Below are 12,874 nucleotides of genomic sequence, written 5' to 3'. Positions count from 1 at the left end.
GGGTTTGTCATTCACAAGAAGAAAATACCGGTATTTAACGGTCTTAGAAACATGACTCCGGTAGTGTGTCGCATCTTCTTCCCCTTGTGGGATCGCTGTTCACATCATGGGTAGGCCATTTTTAACTTTTTAAAAATTTTTAATTATTTTTATTTTTATTAATTACAGTTTATTCAGTTTGCATCCCCCCTGCACCTCCCTCTCTCCTCCCCTTTCAATCCCAGCCTCACTCTTCCCCACCCGTGTCCCTCTCCCAGTCCACTGAAAAGGGAGGTCCTCCTCCCCTTCCCTCTGATCCCCCTTCCCACTCATCAGGAGTGGCTGCATTGTCTTCTTCTATGGCCTGGTAAGGCTGCTCCCCCCTCAGGGGAAGGTGATCAAAGAGCAGGCCAATCAGTTCATATCAGAGACAGTCCCTGTCCCCATTACTATGGAGGCCACTTGGATACTGAACTGAAATAGGTTACCTCTGTGCAGGAGTTCCAGGCCATCTCCGTGAGTGGTCCTTGGCTGGAGTATCAGTTTCAGAAAAGACCCCTGTGCTCAGACTTTTAGGATCTGTTGCTGTCCTTGTGGAGCTCCTGTCCTTTCCAGGTCTTACTATCTCCCACTTCTGAGTGAGGTATCCCAGAAGCACAAAGACATACAGGGTATATACTCACTCATAAGTGGACACTAGACATATAATATAGGATAAACATACTAAAATCTGTACACCTAAGGAAGCTAATCAGGAAGGAGGACTCTGGCTAAGATGCTCAATCCCCATTCAGAAAGGCAAAGAGGATGGACATCAGAGAAGGGAGAAAACAGGGAACAGGACAGGAACCTACCACAGAGGGACTCTGAAAGGCTCTATCCTGCTGGGTATTGAGGCAGATGTTGAGACTCATAGCCAAACTTTGGGAGGAGTACAGGGAATCTTATTTTTAACTTTTACAAACCTCAGATTCTTCATTAAAATGGGAATAGGAGACTTTTTATGGCCTCTTTAAGTTGGTAAGAATTAGGTAAAATAACACCATTTAAATGCTTGGCAGTGGCTGGCTGGGGTAACGAAGTGGCGAGCTGGGCCTATGTTAACTTCAGATCATGTGTGTGGACATTTTCTGCGTTCATAGTAACTTAAACGTTTGGGGAGAGGTCTACCTTCCCACAATAAAAGCCATATTTGCTACTGTTTATTAACAAATAGGAGATGTTCACTGCTTAAAAGCCTTTATTCTCTTTTTTTCTTTATTTTATTCATGTGTGTGTTGTGTGTATGTGAATTTTGTGTTTGTGTGTATATTGCATGTATTGTAGCCAGAGTTACAGGTGAGTATGACTCCCATCCCTCCCCGATATGGCTGCTAGGAACAAAACTCTGCTCTTCTGCAAAAGTAGTCAGTACTCTTACCCACAGAACCATCTCTCTAGCTCCGTAGACAGTTTCACACATAAATGTCAACATACGTGTGTGGGCACGTGCATACACAAGATGTAGTATATTATCTGCGCCCTCTGTGACTCCATCATATCCCTCTTCCTTTCCCTCAGAACCTCTTCTTCCCAATTAGTTCTGCAGTGTCAACACCGTTAGAGAAAATGACAGTCTTTCCTTCGGCAACTGTTAACAGCCATTAACTCCTCCGGAAGGGGTTGGGGTCTCATGGGCACCTCCTGTATCCACCATGGACAGTTGGAGGGCCTAACCTCCTGCAGGTGCTACAGCTGTCTGTTCATGGCTATAGCGGCCATGCCACATCTGCATGGCAGCGTTTCATGAGACTCGTCTCTATCCTTTAGCACTTACGTTCCTTTGGTCCTGTCTTTCCTGCCTTGAGAGAGGGTGGGTGGAGGCATGATGTATCCCAGTGAGGCTGAGTGCTCATCAGTGACTCATTCCAGCACTTCGACCACTTATGAGTCTCAGCATCAGCCATCACCTTTTGCAAAAGGCGCCTCTCAGTCCGAGGCTAAGAGTTGCATCAGGATGACCTCACTCAAGATGATCTTTTTTAGTTCCATCCACTGCCTGCAAATTTCATGATTTCCTTGTTTTTAAGCTGAGTAGTATTCCATTTTAACAGGAGTTATGCACAGAGACCAACAAAACTAAAAAACCTGCGCCCAGGTGGTCCTGCAGGGACTGACAAGCAAACCAAGGACCGTGCATGACCCCCTCCCTGGTCAGATATTGCAGATTGGCAGCTCAGTCACCTCGTGGGTTCCCGAGTAAGGGGAGCAGGGGCTGCTTCTGTCATGAATTCTGTTGCCTGCTCTTTGATCACCTGCTCCTGGCAATGTGGCCTTACCAGGCCACAGAGGAAGAAGATCCAGGCAGTCCTGATGAGACTTGATAAGCTATGGGCAGATGGCTCCCCCTTTCAGTGGACTAGGGGGAGGGGATAGAAGAGAAGAGGTGGGGATGGTGGGACTGGGAGGAGTTGAGAGAGGAGGCTTCAATCGGGATACAAAGTGAATAAACTATAAAAAGAAAAAATATTTTAAAAAAGAGTTGCATTGGCCTGTGGCCATGCACATACACATTTAGAAGGCACTTTTGACAACAGGATCAATAAATATTAACTTAATGGCCTTAATTAGTTTTTTTTATCAATTGTTATGACTGTATAAAAGCAAATACCCAAGAGATCTTTATATGACTTTCATTGGCAATGTGAATTTAAGGCGATTGCACAGATATCTCTGTGTTTGTTTTAGGTTAACTCACAAAGAATGTGTTCCAAGTTTTATTCACTCACATGGTCTTTTCCTAACACAAGCAAGCAAGCAAGCCACCAACAGAGCTAATAATCAGATGTGTAAATTAGCAGTTTGCTACCCCAGGGTGAATTTCAGCCTTCATTAAGGTGCCTGCCTCTGGGGCATGTGACTTACTCTCTAGAACAGTAACATGTGCTGAAGCTTCTTCACAAATAATCAGCCCAGTTTAACTGAGCTATTGCCTCAGTGAAGCGATTAGCTATCTCCAGGATCTGAAAGCACTGTCTGTTGACATAATAACAGAAGGCAGTTCAACATACATTAACCAATCAGCCATCTCTGATGAATGTAAGTGCCCTTCTTTTCTGTGTATGTGTTCCTTCCACTCTGGTTGCTATGGTACCTTTATTTTAGTATAAACTTGGACTCCTATTTCATAGTCCACCTGGACTTCTCAGGTTCATGGTAAAGGTGACTTTTCTCCTGAACTTTCTGTGAACTAAATAATTAATGTTTAGACTACGAAAAAGTGCTAGAGAAAATGGCAGACCAGGGCCATAAAAATGCAGAAACCCGGGAGCCAGGGGGATCTGAGAAACCTGTAGGTTGTTATAGTGAATCTGGATAGCCTAGAATATATTTTTATGATAAAGGAAAGAAGCAACCCAGAAGGTTGAATAAAGATACTAGAACATCAAAAGGAAAAGAGAAATGTAAGGATGGTAGATACTTACCCCAAGAGCCTTTTTGATGTGCAATGGGAATGTTTAGAAAAAATGCAGTAAGGAGATAAATAACACAAAGCATCATGTTTCACGTTGAAATTAAAGCGGAGGTTACTAGTGATACATATCAAAACCAAGAGTGGAAAAAGAGATAACGTTAAAAAAGGGCAGAACATCACAGGAGTGTTTTTAGAATATGAATGAAATCCCCATAGGAATGCAGGCAGCTTAATTTTTGGGTGTTTCTAATTGTATCGGGCATAATTTCTTTCTAATTTAGTGGAATGCAGTTTTGATCTGACCGTTATTTGTGGTTCTGTGGTACTCATTCTCACTTCCCCTCCAGCCTCACCAATGGTGACTTTCTAGGGCAGAAGTCAGTCTTCAAGGACTACAGAGGAGGTGAGCCAGGCCGCCCCTCTGCTACTCCCTTCACTCCGCGGCTGGTTCAGCTTCAAGGCCTTCAGACCCATTGCTCAGCCCTTCCCAGATCCGGGGTGTTGTCCTGCACTCCTTCTGCTTCTGGTACCACCAGCTGTTCTCGGATGTCTCTCCCTCACTGCGCATTATAAAGTCTTTATCTTGCCTTCCTTTGGTTCAGTTGTTTTTGGAAGCTGCTTTGCTTTCGAGGCTTGAGACTCGATTCTTAGTTGTCTTTGAATTTCATACTCTGCGCTCTCCTTGTGTTATCTTTAGCTTTAAAATAAAATGTGTGTGTTTATGTCGTGTGTGTGCAGGCTCACAGGAAGCAGAAAAGGCTATCAGATCTCCTGAAGCTGGAATTAGGGACAGTTGATAGAAGCCACAAGCCTGGAGCTGGGTCACCTGGGACAATAGCGAGTGCACTTAAAATATCGTTTTTATTACCTTTAAATATGTATGTGTGTTGGGGAGGGAGGGAGGGTTTGTGTGTGTGATTGCAGCCGCCCATAGAGGCAGAGGTGTTGGAGAACTAGCGCCCTTCCCCAAGCTGGAGCAACAGTTTTGAGCCACCTGACATTTGTGCTGGGTACGAAACGCTGGTGCTCTGGAAGAGCAGGAAACTCAATTACTGAGCCATCTCTCTGGCCTGCAGCAAACACTCCTAACTGCTGAGCCTTTCTCTAGCCCATAAATTCCTTTTTCTTAACCCCTCCCACACACATTCCTTCATAAGATAAGGACGTTTTAGAGGAGCCTCTTTGTAGTTCTTGGCCTCCAATGAATTGAGGAAACTGTCTCAGATTTGACCTGTCTTCTTAGTAGGAAGAGACCTCGCCCTCCCCCCCCCCCAGCCAAAGTTAACTTGACTTCTTTTTTCTTTTTTCTTTGTTTTATCTTTACCATACCGGCATGGCTTGCACTTGCTTCCTCCTTCCTTCCTTTCTTTCTTCTTTTCCCTTTTAACTACCAGTGTCCTAACCAATGAACCCTCACCTGGTTTCTTTTAAGAAATGCATTGAATGTGTATTTGTGTGTGCATGGAGGGAACATGTGTGCTGTGGGGTGTGTGTGTGTGTGTGTGTGTGTGTGTGTGTGTGTGTGTGAGTGCTCGTGCGCATGTGTGTGCTATCCTGACAACTTTTGGTTACCTATCAGTTTTCTCCTTCCACTGTGAGGTCCAGAGAACAAAAGGAGGTTGACAGGCTTGTGGGTCAAGTATATTTACCTGCTGACACATCATTACTGTCCCCACATTGATTTCTAACCTCACATTGTGACACCTTGTTTATTGAAGATAAAGGCAGAATCACATTTTGAAAGCCTGTACTTTTGACTTTGTGAATACAGTATCAAAGCACAGAATCATTTGGAAAAGGAGTCATCAATGTGATTTCAAAAGCTTCACGTGTTCTGGCACCCGACTCCACGGATGTAGAACTCGCTAGACGTGCTGTACCCGGCACACCACGGTGTCTGCAGTTGTGCTCACAGAGCGAGTGCTGTCTGGGAGCCACAGTGTCAGCAGCTACAACTGTGAAGCCATGAGCTTCTGAGAGGGGCAGACTGCAGCCGATGCCACCTGTTTTCTCATCAGAACACTCAGCATTTGAGCAGGAAGGCAGGCAGGGAAGAGGACCCGGAGCCACGGAGAATTCTCTTCTCAAATCCATGCTGTACCTACCACAGAACTACACTTTCTACCTGGACACAGCATCTTCTTGTAGATAGAGGAGAAGTAATTTTGGGCGATGTACATATGTACTTTAGGATAAAAAATGAAATTTCATTGCTTTGGCAAAAGAAGTTTGTGGCCTAGTAATAGAGCTTTAAATTGAAATCATCTTAGAGGAATATGCTTAGGGTTTAGGAAAATAGAAAGTATTCAGAACACCAGCAGCCGGAAGGTGACAGGAGCCTCGTTGGAGGTTGTGGTCTTTTATAAGAATGTGTTGTGTAATCCAGGTAATATGGCTCATGCCTGCCCTCTCAGCAGTTGAAGGATTTCTGCAACAGGCTCATCGTGAGTTCAGGGTTAGCCTGGCTACATACTGAGTTTCAGGCCAGTGTGGGCTGGAGAAGGAGAAAATGTTGCTTTCCTTGTGAAACATTGATTATCACAAGGAGCTGAATAGAAAATACAGATGAATTACCTGAAGTACTGTGTTCACGTGTCCCTCGCTCTAAGGCGTGGCTCTCAACCTGTGGGTCACAACCCACTTGGGGGTCGCATTATCAGATGCCCTGTGTATTTACATTACAATTCACAACAGTAGCAAACTTACAGTTATGAAATAGCTACAAAATGATTTTACGGTTGGGGGTCACCTCAACATGAGGAACTGTATTAAAGGGTCGCCACATCAGGAAGGTTGAGAACCACAGCTGAGGTCACTTTGAAGAGACAGTCATGCAGAAAGAGAACGATAAATAGCAAAGGTCTCATCTCATCTCCAGCTTGTGTGCTTCTAACAGTGCCTGTGAGGGCCTCTGACGAGCTCTCTTAGAACCCACTCACACGTCAGAATGGGGTACAAATTCAGACTTGTCGGTCTCGTTGGAGAACTTCTTAGAGCCTGTTTTCCTGCCGTCCCACATCTCCTGTGTCCGTCAGACCTGGATAGCTCTTAGTTTGCCTCTGTCGAGGGAAAATGTTGTAGTCGATATCACTATGAGGGAGGAAGTGTCACCTAACAATAATAATGTGCCCCGAGAAATCCCTGGTGACATTTGGCATGCATTGCTCCCTATGGAGCAGGTTGATGGAGGAGTCTCTGCAGCAGACATCACAGCTGGCCAGTGAGTGCTCTCCCTCAGGGCTGGTGACCGAGGACAGAGATTGAAAAAATAAAAAATCTCTGGGGGAAGAGTTGTGGTGAGTGGGGTGATTTTGTTCCTCTGCTTCTCAGTCCTAAGGCCACTCCCCAAAACGTGTACGGTTGGAAAATGAAGTGGAGCAGAGTCTCTGCCTCATCTTCTCCCAGTAGAAGACGCCCACTGTGGCCTCCTGCCTTCCTGGGAATCAGAACAGAAGAACCTTTCATTTCTGGGAGAGCTGAACTTCTTGGATGAGGCCTCCTTCTTAAAATTCTGGCCCTCCAGTGGTGGTGCTCCTCAAGGCCTTTTGTTCAGGGTTTGGTCTTGCCCATGCCCTGGTTCTCCTCACCGCTTTTTGGACATTGGTATTCTGTACCTAGTGCAGAACAAAAGTATAGCTCCGTTCCTTTCTGAATCCCTTGAAGTAGGTCTCTCATTGGGTTTCCAGCCAGTGAATTCAAGCCCCTTTTAAAATATATCTTCATTATTTCAGCTTAATTTATAAAGGCACAGACTGAAGAAAGATATATCTCCCACGGAAGAATTCTGAATGACTGGTGAGGTCATCCCCTCTTTGAATTATGGAGTGTCTCCGTGGAACAAGAGCATAACGTTCTGTCGTTTCAATCGACAGAGTGGCTCCTTAACAATGGCAACCCAGATGCCACCCAAGTCAGTGACCATGAGATGGCATGAGTCAGGCTGTCACAGGCACTGCTGGTGTGCTGAGATGAGGCTAACGTGCCATCTCTCTCTTCTTCCTGTGTTTGAGGGAAGCCCTACAGAATGCCAAAATACAGTATTCCTCCTAAAAGAGTGAGGTCATTGCTACAGGTTGGCATGTTCGCCAGCACTCTCCATGTTCGTGTTGCCATTTGGATAGGCGTTTCGCCGGCATAGTCCTGATGAAGTCAAACTGTGTCCGCGTGAACCCCAGTCTCGTGACTGCTATTCCCAAAATAAGGGGAAAACTTGGCAGGGAAAGCCTTCACACCTTTCAGAGGAAGCTTGAGCGAAGGAGTTTATGTTGTCTTAAGGTGGCTTGTAATAAGCTGTTTCTGGCAGACCCAGGAGTCTAATCGAGCCTCCAAAAGCTAGGGGGATGGCGAGATAGCTGTGTATTGGAGCTGAGGGACATGTAAGGACTGAGCAGAACACAGCACTGTGGAGCGGATCCCGGAATGGGCGCAGACATGGGCTCAGTCTCGGAATGAGGTTTTGGCTTCGGTGAACAATTGGTGCTGGTTCACTGATGTTTTCCAAGCAGCATACTAATGTAGCGTTAGCAATAAGGCAATGGTGTGTAACAGAACTCTGGGGACTAGTATCTGTTCTAACTCTCCTGTAGAGCGAAAATCATTTTAACTAGTTAAGGCTCATTTTATGATCACAGCTTATCTGCAGGTTAAGTAGGCCTTAATTAAAAATGAGAAACAAACCTAGGGCCTCATGTGGGCTAAGCAAGCATTCTGCCGCTGAGTTGTAGTCCCAATGCCTTAAAAGTAATTGTGTTTGTTTGAAGACAGAGGATTGCTATGTTGTATAGTCTGTTCTTGAACTTTCTCCATAGCTCAGGCAGACCTGGAGCTCTCAGTCTGCCTGTTACCATTCCACAGTTCAGCTTTTAGGTTTCAAGTAAAACTATTGGTAGTCAATGCCATAAAGTTTTGGTAGAAATTGGTGCCGTGTAGGTAGGGAATGCCGTTAATTCCAGTACTCGGGATGTAGAAACAGGTGGATCTCTGTGATCTACGTAGCGAGATCCAGGCTAGCAGATATAGTGAGACCCTTTCTTGAAACCTATACAACCCTCCCCCACAAAATGCCCAAAGTTTTCATAGACATTGATTCATGTCATCTAGTTAAAACCGTAAACACTGATGATAAACCCAGTTTATCATAAAATAAGTATAAAGCTCAGTTATATCTTCAACTGAGATACGTATATCTAATCACATTGAGATCAAGGTGTAGCTACTTCAAGATCCTCTGTCAAATCCAAAGAACTTCAATAAACAGAGAAGTCTGTGGCATTTAGAGAGAAGGCATCCGTGTGGTTGCTGGCTGAGAGTTACTAGCTTCATGTAACAAGACCAGGTAGGTGAGACTTTTTTCAGAGTCATGAGGGAATTTTCACTTATTGCTTGAAAATTAACATCAGCAAGAGTGAAGGAATTGTAAAATCACAGTTGTTTCTACTTAGGATTCTTAAAACTCTCTGCTATGAATTTAACTTGTTGGTTTAGTCTGACTGTGACCCCACTTATCTCTCCTTTGAGTGGTTTTTCATTGATGGGAAATTGTGGGTCTTTGGCATCATTCTTTTCACTTGTCGCTCTTCTCTTTGCAATCACCAAAGGATGTTGCTTTGCTTAGAAAACAAGAAAAGTTCTGATAACTGTGACTTGAGAAAAGTGTTACATGAGGAGGTTGAAGCGCCTACTTAAATAAGACACGGGGCAGCTCTTGTGATGGGTTTCCAGTATGATCCAGTTGAAGGAAATTGGTGCCATTAATTGCGTTTGTGAGTCCATAAAGTGATAAAAATAAAAACACCTGCTTTATTAGTAAGAGCTGCTTTCTCTTTTGACTTCTATCCCGGTGCTACCTAGGCATGAAACTGAGCATATCTTTAAAAGCCTGTAGGCAGGACGGCACACAGTTTCCTGGGAGGAGTGTTCTGTGGTGGCTGTGTTTAGACATCTGCAGCCCCCGTGTGGAATGGCACATGACCACAGTGACAAGTGAAACTTCAGTGGCCCAGTGGGACGACTTTCTATATTTGAAATTCAATTTAGCAAACTGACATTTTCTATTCCCTTTTGTAATGTTCTCCGAATGTGACAGATCACTCTTTTAAGACAGAGCACAAACCGTGCATTTATCAGGCTCCGAGGAAGAACCAAACACGGGAGAGGGGATGCCCAGCTACCACTGTTCATCAAAACCAGCTGCTGTGGTTTTGAAATGCAAACCAGATCAAAATCAGCACAAGGCCTCAGGCTTTAATTTATATTCAGAATGAACCAGCCTGCTGTGAAAGACCATTTCTTCTTCCTTGCTCTCTCTCTCTCTCTCTCTCTCTCTCTTTTTTTTTAAGAAAACTTTTGAAGAAACTTGTGTCTGCCTCACTTGATATTTCCACCATCCCCATGAGCTAGGAAATGAAGAATCCTCTCTGTTTGTGGCAGAGCTGAGACAGGCTTAATTGACTTGCCTGAGCCAAACAGTTGGGGGGGGGGGGGCTGTGTTAGGATTCCAGTCTTCAGTGGCGAACGCCTGAATCCCAGCCACTTCACTGTAGTTCTGAAGGGCTATTCCCCATCTGGAATGCAACAACCAAGTGTTCTAGTTGGTACCCCAGTGTCTTCTGAGAGCAAATTGACGGATACTGAGGAGTTCTGTAAGCTGCTGAATCACTGATAGCAGGCTGGGGTGGGGGTGGAGGATCTCCCTACCTTGAAAATCAGTAAGCACGTTCCTGATTGGTTCACTACTCTGCCAAGGATTGTATCTGAGTCAAAACCAAAGAACAACTGAAATGGAAACAGCCACTTGGTATTGGTATAATTGTAAAAGAGCCATACTCACCCACTGGAGTTGTATCTGTGTGTATACATGGGTGCTCAAGTATGTTTATGTGTCCGTGTGGGCATTTACATTTGTGCATGTGGAGAGGTCAGCCTCCTGTACCTTGTTTTTCTGAGCTAGTCTTTTCCGTTTTACCTGGTACTAGGAAGCCACAGGGACTTATTTCACTTTCCCAGCACTGGTATTATAGACACGGATTCACTCGGGTCTCCGTGCTTGCTGTTCAGGAACTGCCTGGCTTTAGCTACCTCTGTGTCACGCAGTGTAGAGGCGAGTGTTTCTTTGTAATGTAGGGGAGTGGCATCCACCCTGCTCGTTAGTTCTCGTTAGTAGCTCGTTAGTGAACTCTTTGTTTGGGTCTTGAAACCAAATTAATGTAAGAGCTTAAGAGTAAAAGACCTAAGTTTTTAAAATGAAGATACCCAGCGGTCTCACAAGAGTGGAGTCTGAAGAAATGACCCAAGTGTGATGCTTTTGTAGCTGTTAGACAGAAGAAAACCTGCAGCTTTGTGTAGGAACAGTTGGGAAGGTGTCTGGGTCTGGCCAGTAGGTTACGGTGGTTTTACTGAGAGATGTATGTGAGGGGGTAGCAGCAGCTAGTGGGAGGTAGACGCTCCTTCCAGTCGCTCATTCAGCTCACTGTAATGCCAGTTGTCAGCCTCTGGTGGTCAAGGTGCCCCCCAGCTTCCTATGTTAAGGACACCCGTTCCACAAGTGAGGGCCACCGTGCTTTGCTGCATGTAGGAAATGCAATCACACGGTTCCCTCTGTAGCTCAGGAATTCCTCAGAGGAGTTCAGCTTGTGAATCAGTGTGGCCATTTGGTGTCTTTGAGATGACACCTCTCTAACTCCCTCAGGTGCCTTATCTTGACCCTTTTCTTCAGGCCGTGGGCAAATAGGAAAGCAGTGTTGAGAAGCTGGAATTCACTTTAGTGTTTGGAGACCTATACATTCTAACCATTGCTTAAGAGCGAAGTCAAGCACTGGCCTTTCCTAAAAGTGTGTGGCTTTCTTTTCCTCCCATAAAACTTGACTGAATTTTGGGTGAAGCCCGTCGAACTTAATTACTTATGCCAGTCTGTGGAAATTAATGTTGTCCCTTTAAGGCCATACGATTTTTCGAAAGAGGAACTCAGGCTTCTCTGTCTCCTTCCTCGCTTTGTACAACTGTTTAACAGAAACCTATTGGATGCTGAGTGCCCTCTGAGTGTTTGAACAACAGCGGTCTCAAACAAAAGTCCAGGCCCTTTGAGAACCAATAGTCTGGTGAAGTCAGGAATTAACTAACAAATGAAAAGACACAGCTGTTGTACAGACTTTGAAGGTTTGTTTGTAGTGTGGGGAGTATCTGATAATGTGGTTCTATTTATTCAGGAGGGTCAATAAGAGCTCCCCAAGGACACTGTGATTGATTGAACTCAGATGAAAGAATGAGGAAGAATTAGCTGGAAATTACTGGGTCTTGAATATGATTTCTTTAATGTCCTTTTGATCTGAATCGTTTCCTTCTTATATATTCCCATGCTAACCCTGAACTTTTTTATTCACAATAGCAATTGCATTTTATAATTCTAAATTTATTCAGTAAGGGTTTGTTTTGGCTGTGTGGCTGAGACCACAGCTAATTTGTTCACCACAGAAGTCCTGGTATCTATCTCAGTATCTGTCACCGACTCAGCGTTCAATAGCTACCTCTGTCTCCCACCTGGTAAAGTGAGGAGGGGCGAGGACCCTCCCTGAAGGTTGACTGGAAATAGAAGTATAATTGAAAGGACACTGAAAACAAAAACAGAATTCAGGTTTTGGCTAGTGACAGAGAAGCCAGGGAGGATGATGGATGCAGGAGTGAGTAGATACTGGTTAGCACAGCAACATTTTCACCTTTCCTGAAAAGAGAGAAAAGGCCATTCTACTGATAATGAGAAGTTTTTCCTTGGCTTTACTAATTTGTCTTGTTTAAAGTGAATTTTTAAGAAGGATATTATTATTATTTGCTTGTGGTATGTGCATGTGTTTGCACATGCATGCATGTAACAACATTCTGTGGTGATCAGAGGTCAGCCTTCTGGAGTAGCCGTCTTTTCACCATGGATTCCAGGGATAGACCTTGGGTCCATCAGGTGTTTACATGAGCTTTCTCTCCCACTCATGTCAGGGAAATCTGTCCCGTTTATAAAATACATTTTAAATGTTTTCTGAAGTTTAATACGAGGTTTTTGATTTTGATAGTTATTTCCTCCTGGGAAGTAATGTGTGAGTAAATACAGTCTTTAAAAAAGATGAATCAAAGTGTGTAAGAAAAACAAATAAGGTATTGTTAAATGTGCAGTGAAGGAAGGGAGGGGAAAAAAAGAATGAGAGCTAGATTCATGTTAAAAGGCAGACAGGCAATTGACAAGGCTACTGAATGGTTACATTCAAATGAATTTGATGTCATTTTGGTGTTAGGGACCAAAAACCCGTAAAGGTTAAGCAGGAGCTTTTCATGGTTATGTAAAGATAACTAGGGTATGGTTTTCCTCCAGGTGCTTTTCCGTGTTTTATATGCTTGCCATTAAATTGAGTCTACGTTACTTTTATAATGAGGTAACAGGCTGACGTCTTACGGAAC

The 12,874-nt window shown here is 44.2% G+C and overlaps 1 protein-coding gene across 7 annotated transcripts in view; it reads left to right on the top strand.

The window, feature by feature from the left end:
- Positions 1 to 12,874, top strand: part of Eps8 (epidermal growth factor receptor pathway substrate 8) — a 167,165-nt gene that overhangs the window by 90,301 nt on the left and 63,990 nt on the right. Inside the window, exon 1 of one of the 7 annotated variants that reach the window (XM_060384326.1) lies at positions 11,461 to 11,587. The exons of the other annotated variants lie outside the window; for them this stretch is intronic. The gene's annotated coding sequence lies outside the window, so the exon portion shown is untranslated. Of the gene's footprint in view, positions 1 to 11,460; positions 11,588 to 12,874 lie in introns of those variants that run through there. 7 annotated transcript variants of the gene reach the window in all.

Source organism: Meriones unguiculatus, chromosome 5 (genome assembly GCF_030254825.1).
Source record: "Meriones unguiculatus strain TT.TT164.6M chromosome 5, Bangor_MerUng_6.1, whole genome shotgun sequence".
NCBI lineage: Eukaryota > Metazoa > Chordata > Mammalia > Rodentia > Muridae > Meriones > Meriones unguiculatus.
The sequence above is the reverse complement of the archived record's forward strand: the minus strand, read 5'-3'. Positions and strand labels throughout refer to the sequence as shown.